We start from the raw sequence: 20,759 nt of genomic DNA, 5'->3' as shown, positions 1-20,759 counted from the left end.
ATAGGAAAAGGGCAGAAGGGGCCAGGCAAGTCTGGGATGAAATAAGCAAAATCAAAGTACAAATCAAGATAAGGGCTGCTGTTGTCAGCCTCCCCATGGGTCTCTCACCCACATCTCTTTCAAGTGTCTCTTTCCATGTCCCCCAAGTCCCTGGGGGAAGTCCCAAGGCCAAGAAGCAAGGGTGGCTTCTTCACATGTCTTTCTGCTCCATGTGCTTCCTACAGTCTTTTTCTTTCCTGTCTGTTTCTACCTCCTCCTCTTCAGCTTCTCATTCCTGCTCAGCTCCACCCTTCCATGGGTGGGGCAGGGTACCTGGAAACTCCCCTTTCTACGCATCACAATTTCTATGCATAACAATAACAAATGTGGTTTTAAAGGGCACTGCCAGGAACTGTAGTGCAGGGCAGTGTCTTACCCTCCTACACTAACATTGTAGGTAACAATTTCTGAAGGACCAATGGGAACTTTTGATGCTGTGTCCTCCGTAAATTATGACTGAGAGGCCCTTGAAAGTTTACCATATCTAAAGCCCCATCAGTCAGCCTGTGTGGGGAATCAGAGAAGTGGCATGGGTGTGGCCCCCAATTCAGCTTAAGGGTCACTTAACTGTGCAGCTGAGCTTCCTGAGTATAACAAACCATAGATCTTCTGCCAACTCAAGGTTCTGGGGGTGCTCGGTGAGGACCTCAATGTTTGGAAGTTCAGAAGGAGGATTTATGGTAAGTGATAACGGCCTGCATGAACAGATGGGGTGGAGGACAGATAGAGCCTTTAAGAGGAAAGTTCCAAGTTCCCAGGATTTGGTATTTTTTATTTAGGTGGTGAATTTGTGGTTTCAGCTACTTAGCAGGGTGCTTCTGTGTGGGTTCCCAGGAAGTCTGAGGAATGTCCAGGAGGCCTCTAGGGGCGTGGCATGGAGCCCTGATGCACTCTGTGCACAGTCTTTGAACATGTTATGTTTTGGCCACCAATGATCGTGGTCAGGATGAGCCTAGGGACTGAACCTTCCAGTCCTTACCCAGAGGATTAAAATTAGCATCTCTTAAACTTACAGTAACTGGTTTGAATAATACAAATTTAATTTCGATTGTATACAATTTGCTCCTCTTTATCTGTCCTTCTGTGACAGGGCAGCCCCGATATAAAATGGGTTGCCTGACTGTGGGTCCTCACCCATGTGCTTAAAAAGGACTTATTAATACTCCACTGCAGGCACACAGGTTAATAAAAGGTTTATTTACAGGGAAGGGGAAATGAGGAAGTGTACAACACAGGGAGAAAAGAGGGAAATAAAGTCTTAAATGCATCCTACCCTTTCTGCTGCTCTGGAATCCCAAAGGCACTCTGAGAGCTGGCTGCGAGCCACGAGCCCTGAAGCCAAAAGGAGAGAGACCCCAAGGCCCACGTGTCTGGTTTTTATACCAAACCCGGCTGCTTAACTCCACCCTCAGGTCCCAGCAACCTTCCCTTTGGTGGTGATGGGATCTGTCTTTCCTAATGTCTTGATGGCTTTGGTCTGGAGTGGGGGTGGAGTCCACAAAGCCTATATGGAATTAGCTCAGGACAACCTTTCCCCCTAACACTTCCTCATTTATTTTATACACATTGTACCTGTTAAGATAAATTTATAGGGGCCTCCCTGGGGGCACAGGTGTTACAGTCTCAGCACTATCAAGCTATCACCAGCCAGGGAGCTAACAAGACCTCTCCTGTCTAGTCCACTACTCCCCTCAGCAGTGTATTTCAGCAGATCTGTCTGTTCTGCTCCCCACTTTCTCAGGTGAATCCTCCCACTCCCCACACCTCTGGCCTATACCCCAATTCTTATATGCATAAATAAATAAAATACATCTTTAAAATAATAATGAATAAAAAAATAGAAAAGATAAATTTATAACTTTCATGTTCCAATTTTAAATCATATAAGGAAAAGACAAAACAAAAGAACAATGATATTGGCTTTTTATTTACCTAGATTGTTACCTTTTCCAGTGTATTGTGAATTTTTTTATTTCTTCTTAGGTTTCAAGTTATTGTCTAATGTTGTAACAGGGTTGTCCCCAAGAAAAGGGGAGGTCACAGGTTCCCTGCCTCACTCAGGGGAGGGTGGGGCTGAGCAGGGAGGAGGAGAAGGTGGAGATTGGAGAAGGAAAGAAGAAAGGAGAGAGCAAGGAGACCTAGAGGGGGCTACATGGGGCAGAGAGACATGTGAAGAAACTGCATTTGCTTCTCTGCCTTTGGATTTGCTCCAGGGACTTGGGGGACATAAAAGTAGATACTTGAAACAGACATGGTCAAAAGACCCATGAGGATGTTAATGACAGTGTTTATCTTGATTTTGCTCTATTACTTCCAGACTTGTTTGATCCCTCATGCCCCTTTTCTAGGGGGTCCCCACCAGAAGGTGCCTTAGATGGAAGTCTTTGGGTACTTGATTTGGAAACTATTTTATCTATCCGTCCCCTTCTCGTGCCCTTATTGCACACTAATTGTATTAAGGTTCCTTTTCATTAAAGGTCTTATTGCACTAGAGTATGTTTTATTTTTATGTGGCAGATGGCAGAACCTATTTAAAGTAGCAGAACCTATTTGGAGTTCCTGGGGTGCCTCTCATCTTGCCCAGTAACAGTGTCTTTTCATTTCAGTCTGAAGAATTCCCTTTAACATTTTTTTTTAAGATTTATTTATGCATACAAGAGCTGGGGTACAGGCCAGAGGTGCAAGGTGGTGGGTGGTGAGAGGATTCACTAGAGACAGAGTTGGGAGCAGAACAGGCAGATGTACTGAAATACACTGCTGAGGGGAGCAGTGGGCAAGACGAGACAGGAGAGGTCTGCTGTGCCATGTGGGTCAGCTCCTTGGCCAGCAGGGGATTGAACTTGTGCCATGACGTGCTGCAGTGGCTGCAGATAGCTTCATAGTGATGTGACTTAACCCCTTCACCAGAGAGGCCCCCCACCTCGACATATCTTAATTTGTCCTTCATTCTTGAAGGATAGTCTTCTGGGATACAGAAATCTCTCTTGTTGATAGTTTTTTTTTAATTTCAAGACTTTAAATATGTCATCCCACTGCCTTCTTGTCTCCATGATTTCTGATGAGAAGTCAATTATTAAAATCTTATTTAATCTTTTGTTTATAAATTGTTTTTCTTGATGCTTTCAAGTTCGTTGAAAATTTGAGTATACTGTATCTTGATGTGGATATTTGAATTTATTTTCCTCGAGTTCACTGAGCTTCCCAGATGTGTAGATTTATCAGATATAGGAAGTTTTGGATCATTAAATTTTCAAAAAATGTTTTGTTCCCCTTCCTTTATTTTCTTTCTAGGACTCCTGTGAAATGTATTTTTGCAAGCTTGATGATATTCCATAGATCTCTTGGGTTGTATTCATTTTGCTTCATTCTCTTTCTGTTCCTCAGTCTTAAACAGTTCAATAATTTCACCTTCAGTTTGCTTATCTTCTGCCTGCTTCACAGCTGCTGTTAACCTCTTATAATTTTTTCACCTCAGATAATTGTACTTTTTGTCTCTAGTATTTGTTTCCTTTTTTATCATTTCTCTTTCTCAATATTCTCATTTTGCTCAGACATTATTTTCCCAATTTCCTGGAGCAAATTGAACACATATAAGACAGTTGATCTAGGCTTTGACTAGTAATTCTGTTGTCTGGGCTTCCTTTTTCTCCTGTGAACAGGTCAAAATTTTCTGTTTTGTAAATTTTTTTGAGGAATGTACATCCTGAGCACTGTAATATAGTATTCTGGCAATCTGAATCTCTCACCCCTCAAGGATTGCTAATTGTTGCTTGTTGAGAGCCAGAACGGACCTCTTAGAGCCGAACACTCATATGGGAAAGATCAGCAGCTTGTCACATTTTTCTGTCCAGTCACACTCCAGATTTCCAAATAGTTGATTTCAGTCACTTTTTCCAGCTCAAGGATTGACTTGGTGGAGATATCAACCTTTAAAGCTTCTTACTTTACCATTTTGGGTGCCATCACTGCCAATCTATCATCTTTTAATTTAAATATCAGTGACCCAGTTAGATTTTTAGTACCTGACTTAACGCATTCAAGCTCTAAATTGCTAATCTTCTCCCCAGAAAATACCAGCTCCATGCATTTTCTTTGGACACAAGGTTTGATTTCTTTTAGCTTTGGTAGAGTCAGAACGAATCAACTGGTAACTCCTTCCTTAAATCTCTTGCAAACAAAGAAGACTACCCCAGGACTACCCCAATATGTGGCAGAACGCAAAGATAATCTGACATGATAGCATAGAATGAAAACATCAAACTAGTGGTTTCTGAGTTTAAGCCCTGTTCAAAATACTAGAAATGAAATGTATTACTGAAAGGTAGTTCACAAAGGAGCATGACGCAGAATTTACCTCAGAAGTGTTTATTCTGGGATTAACTGCCCAATGCTCTGAGGCCACAGCTCAAGTTAATACTGTGAACTCTGTGCCCAGCACACGTTAGGAACTTGAATATTTGCTGAAATATTTAGCTTCCTTTGTCTTAATAGAAGCATCTTTCTTTTTTTTTTTTTTATAGAGGCATGTTTTATTTGTTTGTTTGTTTGTTTTGTTTATACATGCACTGGGTACAGTCAGAAGCGCGGGAGGGTGAGAGAATTCACCAGAGCCAGAGCAGGGAGCAGAGCAGGCAGAAGGACCAAAGTACACTGCTGAGGGGAGCAGCGGGCGGCAGGAGAGGTCTGCGCGCCATGTGGGACCCTCCTCTGGTGGCCGGGGAGCAGCTGGGGATCGAACTGGCGCCGCAGAGGCCGCGGGCAGCTTCGCAACCCAGCGCTCAACCCAGCGCTCAACCCAGTGCTCAACTGCTGCGCCACCGGGGAGGCCCAATAGAAGCATCTTTCTGAAAGCATATGTAAGAAAGGACATAAAGGATGCACCAGGCAGGGAAAGTAGTTAGCTCATACTCAAAAAAACCTCTCTTTCAAACATGCTGTTCATGAGACAATTTGTATTAGCAGAATAACCCAGTAGTTACAATACTTAAGGAATTAACGATCTAATGGCTCTTCTTACCAAACTAGTTCTTTCTCCAATAACAAACTATTGTATATCAACAACTGTCTAGTTAGCAGCCAGGAATATGTGTAATCATCGGTGAGCAGCTGCAGGAGAAGTTGGGAACTTTTGTGTCACCAGAAATTGATACAATTAAGGTGCCAGACCAGGCCAGAAAAGTTCAGCATCTTCAGTTAATCCTGGCTTTTTTTAAGGACCGGTTCGGCCCTGCATCCTCTTTGTGCAGTGCTGCTGTGCTTGCCCATGCCTACCCCTCTATCTGAGCAGTCTGTTAAATAGGCTTCTTGTTTTTATAGCCAAAACCAGCCTCTCAGCTAGGCTTGCACATAGCATATTTGTGCCATTTTAGTTGTAAAGCCTTTCAACCAGAATAATCTCCCTCATGTTTTCTTGCCATTTCCTTTCAAATATGTAAATATGGGTAGATTGTCATGAGAACTACAACTAATGTGAAAATGAGGGTACCACCAAAATTTTTGTTTACAGCCACATCATAGTTCTTTCCACCTGGGCTCTTGAATAATACATTGCCTGAAAAAGGCCAAACTTGAAATCATTTGAGTAGTATTACGTACCATGCTAGATTTCTTACATTTTTTGGCTGCAATTTCTCTTCCTCATTTTCAAAGAACATCACCATCTGAAGTCAACATTTTAATCAGTACCAGGAATCTAGACAGCCTGCTTCCAGCTTCTGCCACGTTAACATACTCAGAATGTCATAAGTCCATTTCTTTCCTCTGCGTGATACATCTCTCTCAGCCAAGAAAGCCCAAGCAGGGGGGAAAAAGTTTGTCCCTACTTCAAAGATGATGTGCAAAACACAAATACATATCAGGCAGTCTTACGTGTTTTATTATTGACCATTCTAAAATAGAGTTAAATTTCCTGTGAAAATGTTGTTTTTGTAGGTCACAGCCAAGCAATTTGTTTTTTTAATGACCAAGTAATTTGATAGGGTTTACTGTTGTCTATAGGCAGTAGAGAGATTGGAGTGGGCCAAAGACTGATTTTCAAGGTTTTCTATTGAACAACTGGTTATGTCAAATATCTTATTACCTGCTCTCACACACAAAAGAACACCTGTCAGAAGCCTACTAGCAAATCTTTTTTCATACCACACCATCCCCTTTTGTAGATGGTTCTTTTTATGTCACACTGCCAAAGAAGAATTGCTCTAGGACAGCAACTGCCTTACTCCTTTGATATTTGCCTATATAGCACCACCTGTCTAACAGACTACTCTTCCACCTCCTCTGTATTGTGAGGGGTACAACTTGGCGTTCTCAACCACATCAGTGGGAAGCAGAAAAACTTCTCAAATTCTGACATGCATTGTTTGATTCTGGCCTGTGAACAATCACAGGTGAAATTATCCATTAATTGTGTACACCATCTGTCCAGGGATGAGGTACATTACAAGGCTGGCCAACCTGTGCTTCCCCCACCCCACAAAGGGAATCTCTCTAATACTGCCTTATCTCTCCACTTGGCTAATAGAAGCCCAGCTATAAGGGTCCACCCTTCACAGAAACAGCACTTCCTTTCTCCCACTGCAGAACATGGGTGCTCTGAAACTCCAGATGACTTTATGTGCTCATAGAATTGCAAGTCAAAGAAGACTGCTGTTTGGCAGGAGAAGCTGGATGGTCACATGTAGAGAAGATTTCATATAATGACATGCAGAAATGATAAGTCATGCCTTTAGAAGATGGCAAGTAAAAGAAAAGAAAGAAATGACTGACCCAGTGTACATTTTTCCTGCCTAAAGACAATTGTTTTTCTGATTTAGACTGCTAACATTCCTTCAAAAGTGATGAAAATGAATAAAAATAAACCAACAACAAAAAAAGTCATAAAAATAAAGGCTAGTCCAATCTCTCCTTTTTACTTAGGGAAATTAATCATTTCCCTCTTTGTTACAATTTATAAAAATCAGAAAAGAAACATTTTGGGGGGATCAAATCATTTCATTGAGGAACTTTGGGCATGGGTCAAATGTTGGGAAGGAAGAGATCTGAAGTCTTCAGCCCAGTGGGGATCTCCCCAGCTTTACAGTCATAGAAAGAAGAAAAATATTTTTTACTGGGTGCCAAGCTGGGATAAACAGTGCACATCTAGAGCCACATTATGAAATAACTGTGTATGTTCAAATATTCAAGAAAAGACCAAAGTAGGCAAAATGGGAAATGCTTGAAAGATTCATGAACCAACTTAAACTTAATACTTGCTTTCCAAAGTGCTCCCTTCGGTCCATTATATAAGGGAGTAGGAATGCAAGGATTAAAGATATGTGCCATTACCCCTTCAAACCCAGGGCTTGTTGGGTATCAGGAACCAGGTTTTTAACTGTTTTTACACCACTGCCTTGTACAAGGCCTGTATGTGGTAGTTACTAAATAAAACATACTGACTGAAGGAGTAGCTATAGAGTATTTGTCCTGGGGGGGCAGGGGGATTAGCTTATTCCTCTGAGTTTCCTGATGGAACATGGCACGTCAACACCACAATGAGATACTACGTTACAACTGTAGAATGACTTATATCAGAAAGACCAGAAACAGTAAGTGTTAGTGTGGAGGAAAAGGAACCTTTATGCACTGTTTGTTGAATAAATCTGCCAGACAAACTGATAAAGGGATCAGGACAAGGGGTAGAAAGAATACTAATTCTATAAGAATCAAACATGTATTTGAGCCTAACTTCAGGAGAGTTCTATGAAAGATGGAAAACTGTCCAGTTTATCAAAATGTATCATGCAGCAGAAGCAAAGAGACAGTGGTATTTTTCCAGAGACACACGTAGGAAGAAAATAGTGTGTAAATAAAATTTTTTTTCTAGTCATTAGAGAGAGAATGACAATAGAATGAAATACTGGGACAACTATGCATTTGGAAAAAGATTCTGATATCTTACAGAATTCCAAATAGGCTAAGTACTAGAAACAAACACTGTTTTTATTGTTCTAGGGATGGGGAAGACCCAAGTATAATGTTAAAACGCAGGAAACAAAACAAATTGACAGATATGACTATAGAAAAATTCCCATCTTACACAAACACACCATCAACCAAACCAAGTAAAGTAAGACCAGGGATGTTGCAACATGAAAAAGGGACAATATTCTTGTTATATAAAAAGTCTGTAACTCAGGGAGTAGGAAGAAAACTTTAGCTGGGCTTTAGAGAACAAGAACCAATTTGCAAAAGAAAAATAAATTCCTAATATAGCTTTTAAAGCTTAATCTACTTATCAAAGACATGGAAGCATCATTTGTACTTTTCCCACTGTTTAAGTTGGCAACCATAAGAAAAATTATTTGGCAGCTACATAAATAGAATTCTGAAACTAGGACGTTCCTGGAGGCAGTGTGGCAATGACCACTCATATCAAATTTTATAGTCACAATATCTTTAGGAAATGATCAGATAAGTGGATAGGGGAAAACATTAAATAATCTTCTTACAGAGAAAAGTTAGAAGTAACTGAAATGTTCTTTTCAAAGATGGTTAAACTAGGAGAAATGCAATGCCGCCTAGCCATTAAAAATGACATGTACAGGGCCTCCCTGGTGGCACAAGGGGTTAAGGCACAACCTATGAAGCTGTCTGCAGCCTCTGCAGCACGAGTTCAATTCCCAGCCAGCCAGGGAGCAACCCACATGGCGCAGCAGACCTCTCCTGATTCTCCCGCTGCTCCCCTCAGCAATGTATTTCAGTCAGTCAGCCTGTTCTGTTCCCCACTCTGTCTCTGGTGAATCCTTTCACCACCCACACCTCTGGCCTGTACTCCAGTTCTTGTATGCATAAATAAAATAAATCTTTAAAAAAAATACTAGAAGTTAGTTTAAAAAATGACATGTACTGAAAAGAAGGAAGGCGTCTAGCATTTACAGTTAAATTTTTTAAAAGCAAGTTACAGAAGAATGTGATTGTATTTAACTGTCAAAATGTTAAGTTTGGAAGTATGGTCACCAAATTGTCCAGGATGATAGAGAACTATTAACTTTAAGACCTCTATGCTGCTTCTGTAACTTAGAAGTAAATTGATTAAAGGAAAATTCTAGCCACTTTGCAGCGAGGTCACCTTTTTTCCTCATAAAGAAGTAAATGAGGGCCTCCCTGGTGGCGCAAGGGGTTAAGACACAACCTATGAAGCTGTCCGCAGCCTCTGCAGCATGAGTTCCATCCTTTGGCTGGCCAGGGAGCAATCCACATGGTGCTGCAGACCTCTTCTGACTCACCTGCTGCTCCTCTCAGCAATGTACTTGGGTCAATCTGCCTGTTCTGTTCCCCACTCTGTCTGGTGAATCCTCTCACTCCCACCCCCCAACACCTCTGGCCTGTACCCTACCTCTTGTATGCATAAATAAATAAATCTTTTTTAAAAAAAGAAGTAAATGAGCAGGGCTCCATGTGGGTGCTGGCTTTGAAATGGTTGAAAGTGTCCTGTAAGTTTCTGGTGGTGTTATGTTGCAAGAGGCAGTGCCATCAAAACATGAAAGTATCTTGATAGCTAATCCACTACTCTGAGTTTTCAGAAGTAGAAACCAAAGTTTAGTAACACACTTGAGAGCCATACTGTAGCCCTTTTGTTGTTGTTTTTTTAGCCCTGTTTAAAGAAGCTTCTGTAATGCTGTAGTTACTAGTTCACTGATTCAAATAATATGAGGGCCATACGGGCATTTCTTTTTTGCAGTCAAGGAACACACAGTTGAATATGTTTCAAAAGCCATATGGACAATGTGTTTTTAAGTGCTTTCTTCAAATGACTAACTTTTGGGGGAAACTGATGTTAGTCTAGGATATACCCCGAAGAACCTCTCCTAAGATAGGTAAGATATATATGTAGAACCCCACACTACAAGTCTATGGCATGTCACAGGGACTCATTGAAAGCTGAAAATTATGTGGGTGGAAGGCACCCGGAAAAGCATTTAAAATGGAGCTTGCAGGGCCTCCCCGGTGGCGCAGCGGTTGAGCGCTGGGTTGCGAAGCTGCCCGCGGCCTCTGCGGCGCCGGTTCGATCCCCGGCTGCTCCCCGGCCAACGGAGGAGGGTCCCACATGGCGCGCAGACGTCTCCTGCCGCCCGCTGCTCCCCTCAGCAGTGTACTTTGGTCCTTCTGCCTGCTCTGCTCCCCACTCTGGCTCTGGTGAATTCTCTCACCCTCCCGTGCTTCTGACTGTACCCAGTGCATGTATAAACAAAACAAACAAACAAATAAATAAATAAATAAAACATGCCTCTATAAAAAAAAAAAAATGGAGCTTGCTGACCCACCCCTTTTGGAACTTCTAAATTCTCACACCTTTGAGATAGTCACAGAAGGTACAATGCGACTAACCTCTTTTGATCCACAGTTGACTAAGGAAGATATACGTCAATATTGTAAAGGTCTAACTGCCTCTCAAAAATAACCCTTTTCTGGTTGAATAGTCCTTTCACGAAACAATCCAAAAAGACAAAGCAACCTTGAGCAACACTCTCTACAACCTAGGGATTTCATCTGTTGGACAAGATATCTTCAGAAACACTCTTTCCAGCCCTGTTGGAAAAGACCTTATCTAGCGTTGTTGACAAATCCTCATGCAGCCAAACTTCAGGAAAAGGATTCTTCAGTTCGCATGACACACCTGAAGCAAGCCCCACGTCCTGACTCCACCTGACGATGTGCAAATGCAGATTTCCAAAAACTTGAAGCGGATGACATCTCAACAGATGGCCTTCCCCAAATGACCAAGCCAGGCCTATGTATGTTCCCCTCATTGTTTCTTACCACCTGTTTCTAACTTCTCCTGGTGAATGGAGTGCTCATATCTGCATCTTCCAATCAGTTATGAAAATGGGAAATCTTTCTGGTTATTTAAATCCTTCGCATTAGGACAGCTAGCCAAATTCCAGTCAACTTATCAACTGTGACTTGATTCAAGGACTAAAATAGTTTTGAATAACCACATAGTCTGTGGTCATCTACTTGATATCAAACGTGTGGTAGCAATCATCACCTGTTGTGCATGGGTAAGTGCATCTGGAAAAGTAGAAATTTAATGACATAAAATCAAGAAACAAATGAATTGGTTAAAGCAAGTGCACCAAATGACCCTTGGTTGGTTGGTTGATTTTATCTATTTAGCTAATTGTCTTTTTAGTTTTGGTTTCTGATTTAGCATCATCATTTGCACAAGAGTTGTATTGTTTAATTTTGCCTTTGTATGCTCACAGTTAATTTCTGTACTTGTATCTATAGAGGTTTGCAGAAATAATGGCTTAATGAGGTGATGCAGGAAGAGTACTTCAAGAGGATCCACAGTCTGTGACACACTTTGAGAAGATGTGAGGTAAGAAGTATGTGAGATCTCTTTTCTATACTCTTTGTTACTCTAATGAACCCTCACTAAGTTCTCAACCTCTTTGTCTTCCCTCCAGTGTGGGACGTGATACCCAGGAAAATCCTTCCCAGCACCATGGTATAAGAGATCATTGAATCTGGCATATGATGCTTTTAAAGAAAGATCTAGATCAAAAGGGTAAAATGTTAGCATTAATATTCAGAAGCCCTATTTAAATTGGTTTGGGGGACTAGAAAGAGAGTGTCTTTATGGGCATAAATCAGTAAGTTATGGGACCCAACATGACTTGCATCTAACACAGAGGATGAAGCTGTCTCCCTCTCTGAGGGGGAGGGTGCTCTGCAGAGGTGATTTAGAGTGTTGTTAACCTTGGATTTGGGATGTACACATGGGTCTGTCCTTGAAGGCACTGTCCGATTTTCCCTCTCGGGTTCTTTGTTTCCAAATAAGCCCATCTGTTGTTGCTTTTGTTTGAGGTCAACTGGTGAGAAATATACAGGGGTTCCATGGCTGCTGTGCTGGCTGTAGATTTATTTAGTCACAAAAATTGCTAATGTCATTTGTAAATCAGGTCACTGGGATTTGTGGTCTCTCCTGCTTTGTGGCTAACATCGGTGGCCTCTGGTTTTCTTCTTTGTTCTTAGCTCTTTCTGTAGGTCTCAGCTTGCTGGTTTCTGGGTGGGCTGAAATCAGGATGGGTCCTTCGTGTCATATCCTGAAAGGCTGGGGAAGCTGATTGCTCACTTCCCAGAAAGGGGAACCCTTTGTATTTGGGGAGTTCCCTCCTGATGCTGAACAATGCAGATGGGGGAATGGGATGATTCAGACAAACTGAGGCTGTTCTTTCTTCCCCTTTTGTGCTGTGATCTTCAAATTTTTGTTCTGTTGTGTTGCTAAAGTTTCCTCTGTGGCCTCCAGGGTTCTTCCAGAACTGTTTTTGTTCATGGACAGCTGTTGAATCTTTGATTTTTATAGGGGGTATGGACAGCAGCTAGGTCTCCTATTCTAATATCTTGGTGACATCACTTTTCCCCACTCTGAGGTAAGACAAGAAGGTTAGTGGGGGCTGGAGTTGGGTTATTTTCCCACATTGATCAGACTCTGGTAAGATAATTTCTTTTGAAAATAGGATTTTGTTAAAGAGAATAGAACCCTCTGGGTGCATTTCAAAATTGTTATTTTTCTATTCATGATGGAATTTTTCTGGCATTAAACTCAGGAAAATGTGGGGGCTCACATACTTTAAAAAATGCTCAATATAGTGCATACTGAGCACTAAGTAATTACTATTTGAGTGTTTCTACTGCAACTGGGTTTTATAGATGGCTTCTGCTCTAGATAAATTGTGATTCACTATGTCCATTTCTCTCTCCAGTTTTGAGGCCAAGGGCTTGCCTTGTGACCTCAGTTCTCTGATGGACCTAAGGGTTGGTTTTCAGTTTGTTCAGCCTTGTTCTCATATTTAGGGTGGCAGTGATGGGTTCCAAGTACTGTAGATGTCAGTGTAGAAACTGGAAGTCTCTTTGTAAGTACTATTTTTACCCATGTCTTTTCATCTATGTTTCAAGTAAATAATTAGAACATTTGCTTTTTTTATATGATCTGGAACAGTTTCTTTCTTTTTTTTTTTTAATAGAGGCATGTTTTATTTATTTATTTGTTTGTTTATACATGCACTGGGTACAGTCAGAAGTGCGGGAGGGTGAGAGAATTCACCAGAGCCAGAGCAGGGAGCAGAGCAGGTAGAAGGACCGAGGTACACTGCTGAGGGGAGCAGCGGGCGGCAGGAGAGGAGCAGCGGGCAGCAGGAGAGGAGCAGCGGGCGGCAGGAGAGGAGCAGCGGGCGGCAGGAGAGGAGCAGCGGGCGGCAGGAGAGGAGCAGCGGGCGGCAGGAGAGGTCTGCGCGCCATGTGGGACCCTCCTCTGGTGGCCGGGGAGCAGCCAGGGATCGAACCAGCGCCGCAGGCAGGAGAGGAGCAGCGGGCGGCAGGAGAGGAGCAGCGGGCGGCAGGAGAGGAGCAGCGGGCGGCAGGAGAGGTCTGCGCGCCATGCGGGACCCTCCTCTGGTGGCCGGGGAGCAGCCAGGGATCGAACCAGCGCCGCAGAGGCCACGGGCAGCTTCGCAGCCCAGCGCTCAACCGCTGCGCCACTGGGGAGGCCCTGATCTGGAACAGTTTCAAGAGGGATCTATAGTGCAGCTGTTTTCCCGCTGCGCCACTGGGGAGGCCCTGATCTGGAACAGTTTCAAGAGGGATCTATAGTGCAGCTGTTTTCTTTTTGTCTCTGTGATTCCCTGGAACCCAGCACTGTGCCTGGCAACATGTAGACATCAAAACAGAAGAACTGAGGAGTAGAAGGTCACTGCTAGAATATCTCTCTAAACTCTAGTGAGAAACTTGCTGCTGGGTCTCTGAATGGCCAGGTCAGTGATAACTGTCCTACTTTACTAGAGACTAGAGTCACAGAAACCTTTTGCTCTGCTTTAGCCACTTCCTTTGAAAAACCTGATCATTAGTATGTACAGTGTTTTCTTGAAGTGACTACAAAATCTGCAGGAAACTTTTACTATTTCCTGTAAGATAGTGAATTAGAGTTAGGGGCAGCCATGAAAATGTGTCCTTGGTGCTCCAGACACAAGGAGAGTAATTGACCTAGGGTCTCAGCTGCTGTGCTCTCAAATTTATCAAGTTAAGTTTGCAAGCAAAAATTTGCTATTACCAACCATGGACTCAGCCAATTGGTGAATGAATATATAAAGGATCCTAATATCACTAATAATTAGGAAGAAAAATTAATAATATCTCATTTTTGCCCATCTGGTGAAAATTTATTTTATTTTATTATTTTTTAAAAAGATTTATTTATTTATTTATACAAGCACTGGGTATAGTCAGAAGCGCGGGAGGGTGAGAAAATTCACCAGAGCCAGAGCGGAGAGTAGAACAGGCAGAGTGACGAAGTACACTGCTGAGGGGAGCAGTGGGCGGCAGGAGAGGTTTGTGTGACAAGTGGGACCCTCGCCCGGCGGCGGGGGATCTAACCGGTGCTGCAGAGGCTGCGGGGAGCTTCGCAACCCAGCGCTCAACCTCTGTGCTACCGGGGAGGCCCTGGTGAAAATTTAAATAGACAGATTGCAAACTCATTTGGAGGGTATTTTGCAAATTATCAAAAAATTCAAATATGCAAACTCCCTACCCAAATAATTCCTCTCCAAAGGAATTATCTTAAGGTAAAACTGACATTCATGTACAAACATGTAATAATGTCCATTGTAGACTTTGGGGGGGATAGCAAATGACTAGACATAGCACAACAATTCAAATAAATTATGTTAAACTTATAATATGGAATACAATGCGGTCATGAAAATGCAAAACTGACATACATAGAGATTTCCAAGTGTTACTACTAAATGAAGAGTTCAAGAAATATGGAAAAAATCATAATATATGTATCTACTGTGAATGTAGTAAAAAAAAGTTTTAAAGGGATAAAGTTTGAAATGTTAATAGTGTTAATGCTAGTGAAGGAAGAGGAAATTCAGAGGATAAAATTTTTGCTCTATATAATCATGTGTAATAACATGGTAATTTTCAAGGAGCAGATGTGACTTAAATAATTGAAATTGTTTTAAAATAGGGGAAGAAAAATTAATTCTTACTTTATCCATCATATGTAGCCTATGGAACTTTAGTGGATAATAATAGTTTATTATATTTACCCAATATTGCCACTTCTTTTTCTCTTATGTCCTAAATTTCTCTTTGGTATAATTTCCTTCCATATAAAGAACTTTCTTTAGTGTTTCTTTTGGAACAGGTTCACTAGCAATGCATTATCTTAGTTCTTCACCTGTAAAGTCTTTATTTCACCTTCCTTTTTAACGAATATTTTTTGCAAGATACTGAATTTTGGACTGGCTGTTCTTATGGAATTTAAAAATGTTCTGCTTTATACCTACATTGTTTTTAATGAGAAACCTACAGTTACATGAATAATTACTTCCCTATATAAAGTGCATTGTTTTCTTTCTGGTTTTCAGGATTTTATTTTGCCTTTACTTCTCAGCAGTTTGAAAATGATGTGTCTGGAAATGTTTCTTTGAATTTATGCTGTTAGGTGTTTTTACTTAGTTTCTTGTTTATATTTTTTACCAAATTTGAGCAATTTTTGGATATTAATTTCAAATATTTTCCAGCTTCATGTTTTTATATTGTCTTCTGGGACTTGACATAATTATTAAATCATTTGGTATTATCCTTTTAATCTCTGAGTTTTTGTTCCCTTTTAAAATGTGATTTTCTCTGTTATTCAGATTGGATAATTTTTCTAGGTCTATCTTGAGTTCACTGGCCTTTTTTTCTGTTATTTTCATTCTGCTGTTGAGTCCATCTAATTATTTTATTTTGATATTGTATTTCAATTCTAATATTCACTTTTGGTTCTTTTTTATATCTTGTACTTGTTACTGAAGTTTTCATTCATTACTTGAGTATTCACCCTTACTTTCTTGAGCACAGTTACAATTTCTGCTTTTACATCTTTGTTCATTCCAACATCTAAGTCATCTGAAGCTGCTGACTGACTTTTTTCTCATGATTCAAAATTTCTTTGTTTTTCATAGTCCATGGAATTTTGGATTCTATCCTGGACACTTTGAATATTATGAGGCTGTTGGCATTCTTTATATCATAAGGAGAATGTTGTGGGTTTTCTTGTTTTAGCAGACAGCTGACCACATTAGGTTTAGATCTCAAATATTAACCTGTTCTCTCTTACCTATAGCTCTAAACTCAGTTCTGTCTTCTAAGTGAAAGCAGTATCATTTTCATCAAGCCTCTAAGTTCTCAGTCTTGAACATTGGACTGTGGTCTCTTCTAGATCAGCTCTTAAAGTCTATAATATCCTGTTTATAAGAGCCACACTACTTGGAGTAGAGCCCAGGCATTCACACACAGCTTTGTGGGATCGCTGTCTGGCCACCCTTGGTATTCATGGTTCTCTGAAACCTCTCTTCCTGGTCCTTATATCGGAAAGCTATGGATTCAATTTTCCTTCTACCAAAAACTTCTCATGATGGTGTTTGTATTCAGACCAAGTAGACAGATGGGAGAACTTCCTTACTTTCTGAAGAAAAAAAAGATATTCCAGCCTCATCTGGGACTGTTGACAAAGTTTTCATCTGAGACATTTTCCCAATATATATCTAGTAACTAAATAAATTAGTATAATGCAATTCATGTTTTGGCCTTAGATTTAAAGTTTTATTTTAAAAGTCATTTCTTTTAAAGTCATTTAATTTTAAAAGTCATCGATGTACTTGAAATATATCTTTGATGATGTGAATTTTATTTTATTTTATTTATTTTTTAAAGATTTTATTTATGCATAGAAGAGCTGGGGTGTAGGCCAGAGGTGCAGGGGGGTGAGAGATTTCACCAGAGACAGAGTGGGGAGCAGAACAGGTGGGTTGACTGAAATACACTGCTGAGGGGAGCAGCAGATGAGACAGGGAAGTCTACCACATCCTATGGGTCACCTCTCTGGCCAGGGGTCAAACTCATGCTACAGTAGGTGTGGATTGCTTCATAGTGCTGACACTTAACCCCTTGTGCCACCAGGGGGACCCCCAATTTTATTTTTTTTAGCATATATTATATGTAGCAAATGAGACAGTTTTCCAAACCTATTTACTAAGCAATCTGTCCTTTATCCATTGATTCAACATATATATTTGTCTTAGTTCTCTGTCCTATGCCATTACTCTCCTTTTCTGTTCTCACAATAGGAGCTTACTTCCTTCCCTTTCATTCTGTGTAGCAACTTTTATTTATTTTTATTTTTTAAAAATATTTATTTATTTATACAAGCACTGGGTACAGTCAGAAGCGCGGGAGGGTGAGAGAATTCACCAGAGCCAGAGCGGAGAGCAGAACAGGCAGACTGACGAAGTACACTGCTGAGGGGAGCAGCGGGCAGCAGGAGAGGTCTGCGCGACATGTGGGACTCTCACCCGGTGGCCAGGGATCGAACCGGCACTGCAGAGGCTGCAGGTAGCTTCACAACTCAGCACTCAACTGCTGAGCCACTGGGGAGGCCCTTTATTTTTATTTTTTTTAAAGATTTATTTATTCATGCATACAAGAACTGGGGTACAGGCCAGAGGTGTGGGGGTTGAGAGGATTCACCAGAGATAGAGTGGGTAATAGAACAGGCAGATTGACACTGCTGAGGGGAGCAGCAAGTGAGACAGGAGAGGTCTGCTGTGCCATGTAGGCTGCTCCGAGGCCCGCGGGGATGGAACCGGCACTGCAGAGGTGTGGACAGCTTCACAGCACTGTGTTCAACCGCCTGCGCCACTAGGGAGGCCTCCTAAGAGTTATTTTTAATCAAAATATGTACTGAACTTTATTGAATACTGCAGTAGGTTGGTGCCTTCCCTACCCACTCACCCCCAAGAAAAAAATGTTTCCATGTTGTAATATTTGGGCCCTCTGAATGTTGCCTTATTTGGAGATAGAGTCTTTGCTTTGTAATTAAATTAACTATCTTTTTTTTTTTTTTTTTTTACTTTTACCCATTCCTTCCACTCTCCACCCCTGTTTCTGGCAACTCTTTTTTTAAAATATTTATTTATTTATACAAGAACTGGGGTACATGTCAGAGGTGCGGGAGGGTGAGAGAATTCATCAGCGACAGAGCAGGGAGAAGAACAGGCAGACCAGGCAGATGGACAGAAGACACTGCTGAGGGGAGCAGTGGGCAAGGCAGGAAAGGTCTGCCATGCCATGTGGATTTCTCCCTGGCCGGCCGGGAATCGAACCCAGACTGCAGAGGCTGTGGAGGCTGCTGACAGCTTCGCAGTGGGGCGCTCAATCCACTGCGTCACCGGGGAGGCCCTGAATTAACTATCTTAAGATGAGTTACCCAGGTAGGACTTAAACCCATTAACAAATGTTCTATAAGAGACAGAAACAAAACACAAGAAACCCATGTAAAGATAGGGGGACAGATTGGAGTGATATACCTGTAAGGAATGCTGACAGTCACCAGAAGCTGGAAAAGGTAAGGATGGATTCCCCCCTAAAGCTTTTGAAGTGGGTGAAGCATTGATAATACCTCAGTATCATATTCTTGCCTCTAGAACTTGAGAAAATAAGTTACCATTGTTTAAGTCATCAAGATTGTGGTAGTTTGTTACAACAGTCCTAGGAAATCAATACTAATTTTATTATGCATTGTTGATTTTTTATCTTTTCATTTACTTATGCATTTAGTCAGTGTTCAGGGTCCAAATAAAAAATTGCAGATATTTTAATTGGGAGGATAACACTATTAGAGGGTGTAACTGGTAAATATAAAAAACTAGCAAAACTAGTAAAACTATTTCCTTTGAGAATGCTATTAGAGATATAGCAGTCTAGTTCTGGAGCTTTTCCCATTGCCATGACAGTTTTTGGACCCAAAATTCTAGAGAGTGGACACTAAATATATGATTCAGGAATTAAGGAATCAGATTAAGAAATAATATACTTGACCTTAAGGCTTCTATTTTTAGAAATGACTGAAAGGGTAAAGACATGCTTGAGAGGTATCAGATACTGCAAAAGGAAAGTTTTTTTTTTTTAAATATTTACTTATTTTAATTTTTTATTTTTTGGATTTCATGCTGTTTTTTTTAATTTTTATTTTTTTACTTTTTTTTAAATTTTATTTTTATATTCCCCATACAATTGCAACCCCCTGATTTTGACCCCAATCCTTCCTTTTCCCGTCCCCTCCCCCCATAGTGTGTCTCTGGTTCATAGTTGTTTGTTGATTTTGATTTTTTCTTTCTTATAGCTATTCTTAAAAAGATTTATTTTTATTTATTTATGCATACAAAAACTAGGGTGTAAGCCAGAGGTGCCAGGGTTGAAAGGATTCACCAGAGACAGAATAGGGAGCAGAACAGGTGGATCTACTGAAATACACTGCTGAAAGGAGCAGTGGGCAAGGCAGGACAGGTATGCTGTGCCATGTGGGTTAGCTCTGTGTTGGAGCATCGAACTCATGCTGCAGTGGCTGGCAATAGCTTGATAGCACTGAGACTTTAAAGCCTGGCCACCAGGGAGGTCCTCAAAAGGAATGTTTTACCCAAATTATTTTATTAAATTATCACTTATATATGTTTTCTCATTTTATTATACATAATTCCTAATAGACAGGAATTTTGTCTAAGCAATATCCCATAAAACCTTTTTCAAATTGAGAGAAAAATTTCTCTAATTAGAAATAGGATAATGCAGAATCATATTCAGTAGTGGATATCAATTTACTTAGTATCAGAGAACTCATACTAGTGAAAAGCATACTGATGTTAGGAATGTGAGAATTAAATTTAATTTAGTCCTTACCACACCATAGAGAATTCATACTGGGCAGAAGCTTTATGAATGTTAAGAATGTGAGGTCATTGTTTGTGCTGATAATTCAGTTAACACTAGAGAATTTACAAGGATGAGTCATCCTGTGAATATAAAGAATGCAGGGAGGCCTTTAAAACTGAGTTCATTCTGCACATTAGAGAATTATACTGGTGACACACTTTATAAATATTAATAATATGGGAAGGATTTTATTATATGTAGGCAAATTACTCAACATGAGAATTTATACTGATGAGAATCCTGATAAATGAAAGAAATGTGAAGGGATGTTTAGACTTAATTCAATTATTATTACATATTAGAGAATTCATACTGGTAAAATGTTTTATGAATATAAGAAATACAGTAATCATTATATGCTATATATTATATTTCTATTAATGTAGCCACATCTATTAATGTAGCCACATTCATATAAGTGAGAAATTATAGGAATGTGAGGAGTGTGGGGAGGTTTTTAGACCTTTCTTCAACCAGAAAGTTCCTACTGATAAATTTTATAAATGTAAGGAATGAAAGAAAGCCTTTATTATATATGGAAAAGTTTCATCAGAGAATTCATATAGGTGAGGAAACACAAAATAGGGGCCTCCCTGGTGGCGCAAGGGGTTAAGAAGCAACCTATGAAGCAATCCGCAGCCACCGCAGCACAAGTTCGATCCCTGGCTGGCCAGGGAGCAACCCACATGGTGCAGCAGACCTCTCCTGACTCGCCCACTGCTACCCTCAGCAGTGTATTTCAGTCAATCTGCCTGTTCTGTTCCCCATGCTGTCTCTGATGAATCCTCTCACCTCCCCCAACACACACCCCTCTGGCCTGTACCCCAGTTCCTGTATGCATGCAAGATAATATGTGAATGCATATAGGAACTGGGGTACAGGCCAGAGTTGTGTGTGGGGGGTGATCCATACAAGAACTG

At 40.8% G+C, this 20,759-nt stretch overlaps 1 long non-coding RNA gene across 1 annotated transcript; it reads left to right on the top strand.

Moving 5' to 3' along the window:
- Positions 1–398: 398 nt before the first annotated feature.
- LOC119242718 (uncharacterized) lies at positions 399–12,021 on the top strand. The gene is made up of 3 exons (XR_005124545.2): positions 399–719; positions 11,308–11,398; positions 11,487–12,021. It is a non-coding gene; the product is annotated as an uncharacterized LOC119242718 (long non-coding RNA).
- Positions 12,022–20,759: the final 8,738 nt, after the last annotated feature.

Source organism: Talpa occidentalis, unplaced genomic scaffold, assembly GCF_014898055.3.
Source record: "Talpa occidentalis isolate TD23 unplaced genomic scaffold, MPIMG_talOcc4v2.1 talOcc4.13, whole genome shotgun sequence".
Classification (NCBI taxonomy): Eukaryota; Metazoa; Chordata; class Mammalia; order Eulipotyphla; family Talpidae; genus Talpa; species Talpa occidentalis.
Note: the sequence above shows the minus strand (reverse complement) of the source record. Positions and strands in the feature narration are given on the sequence as shown.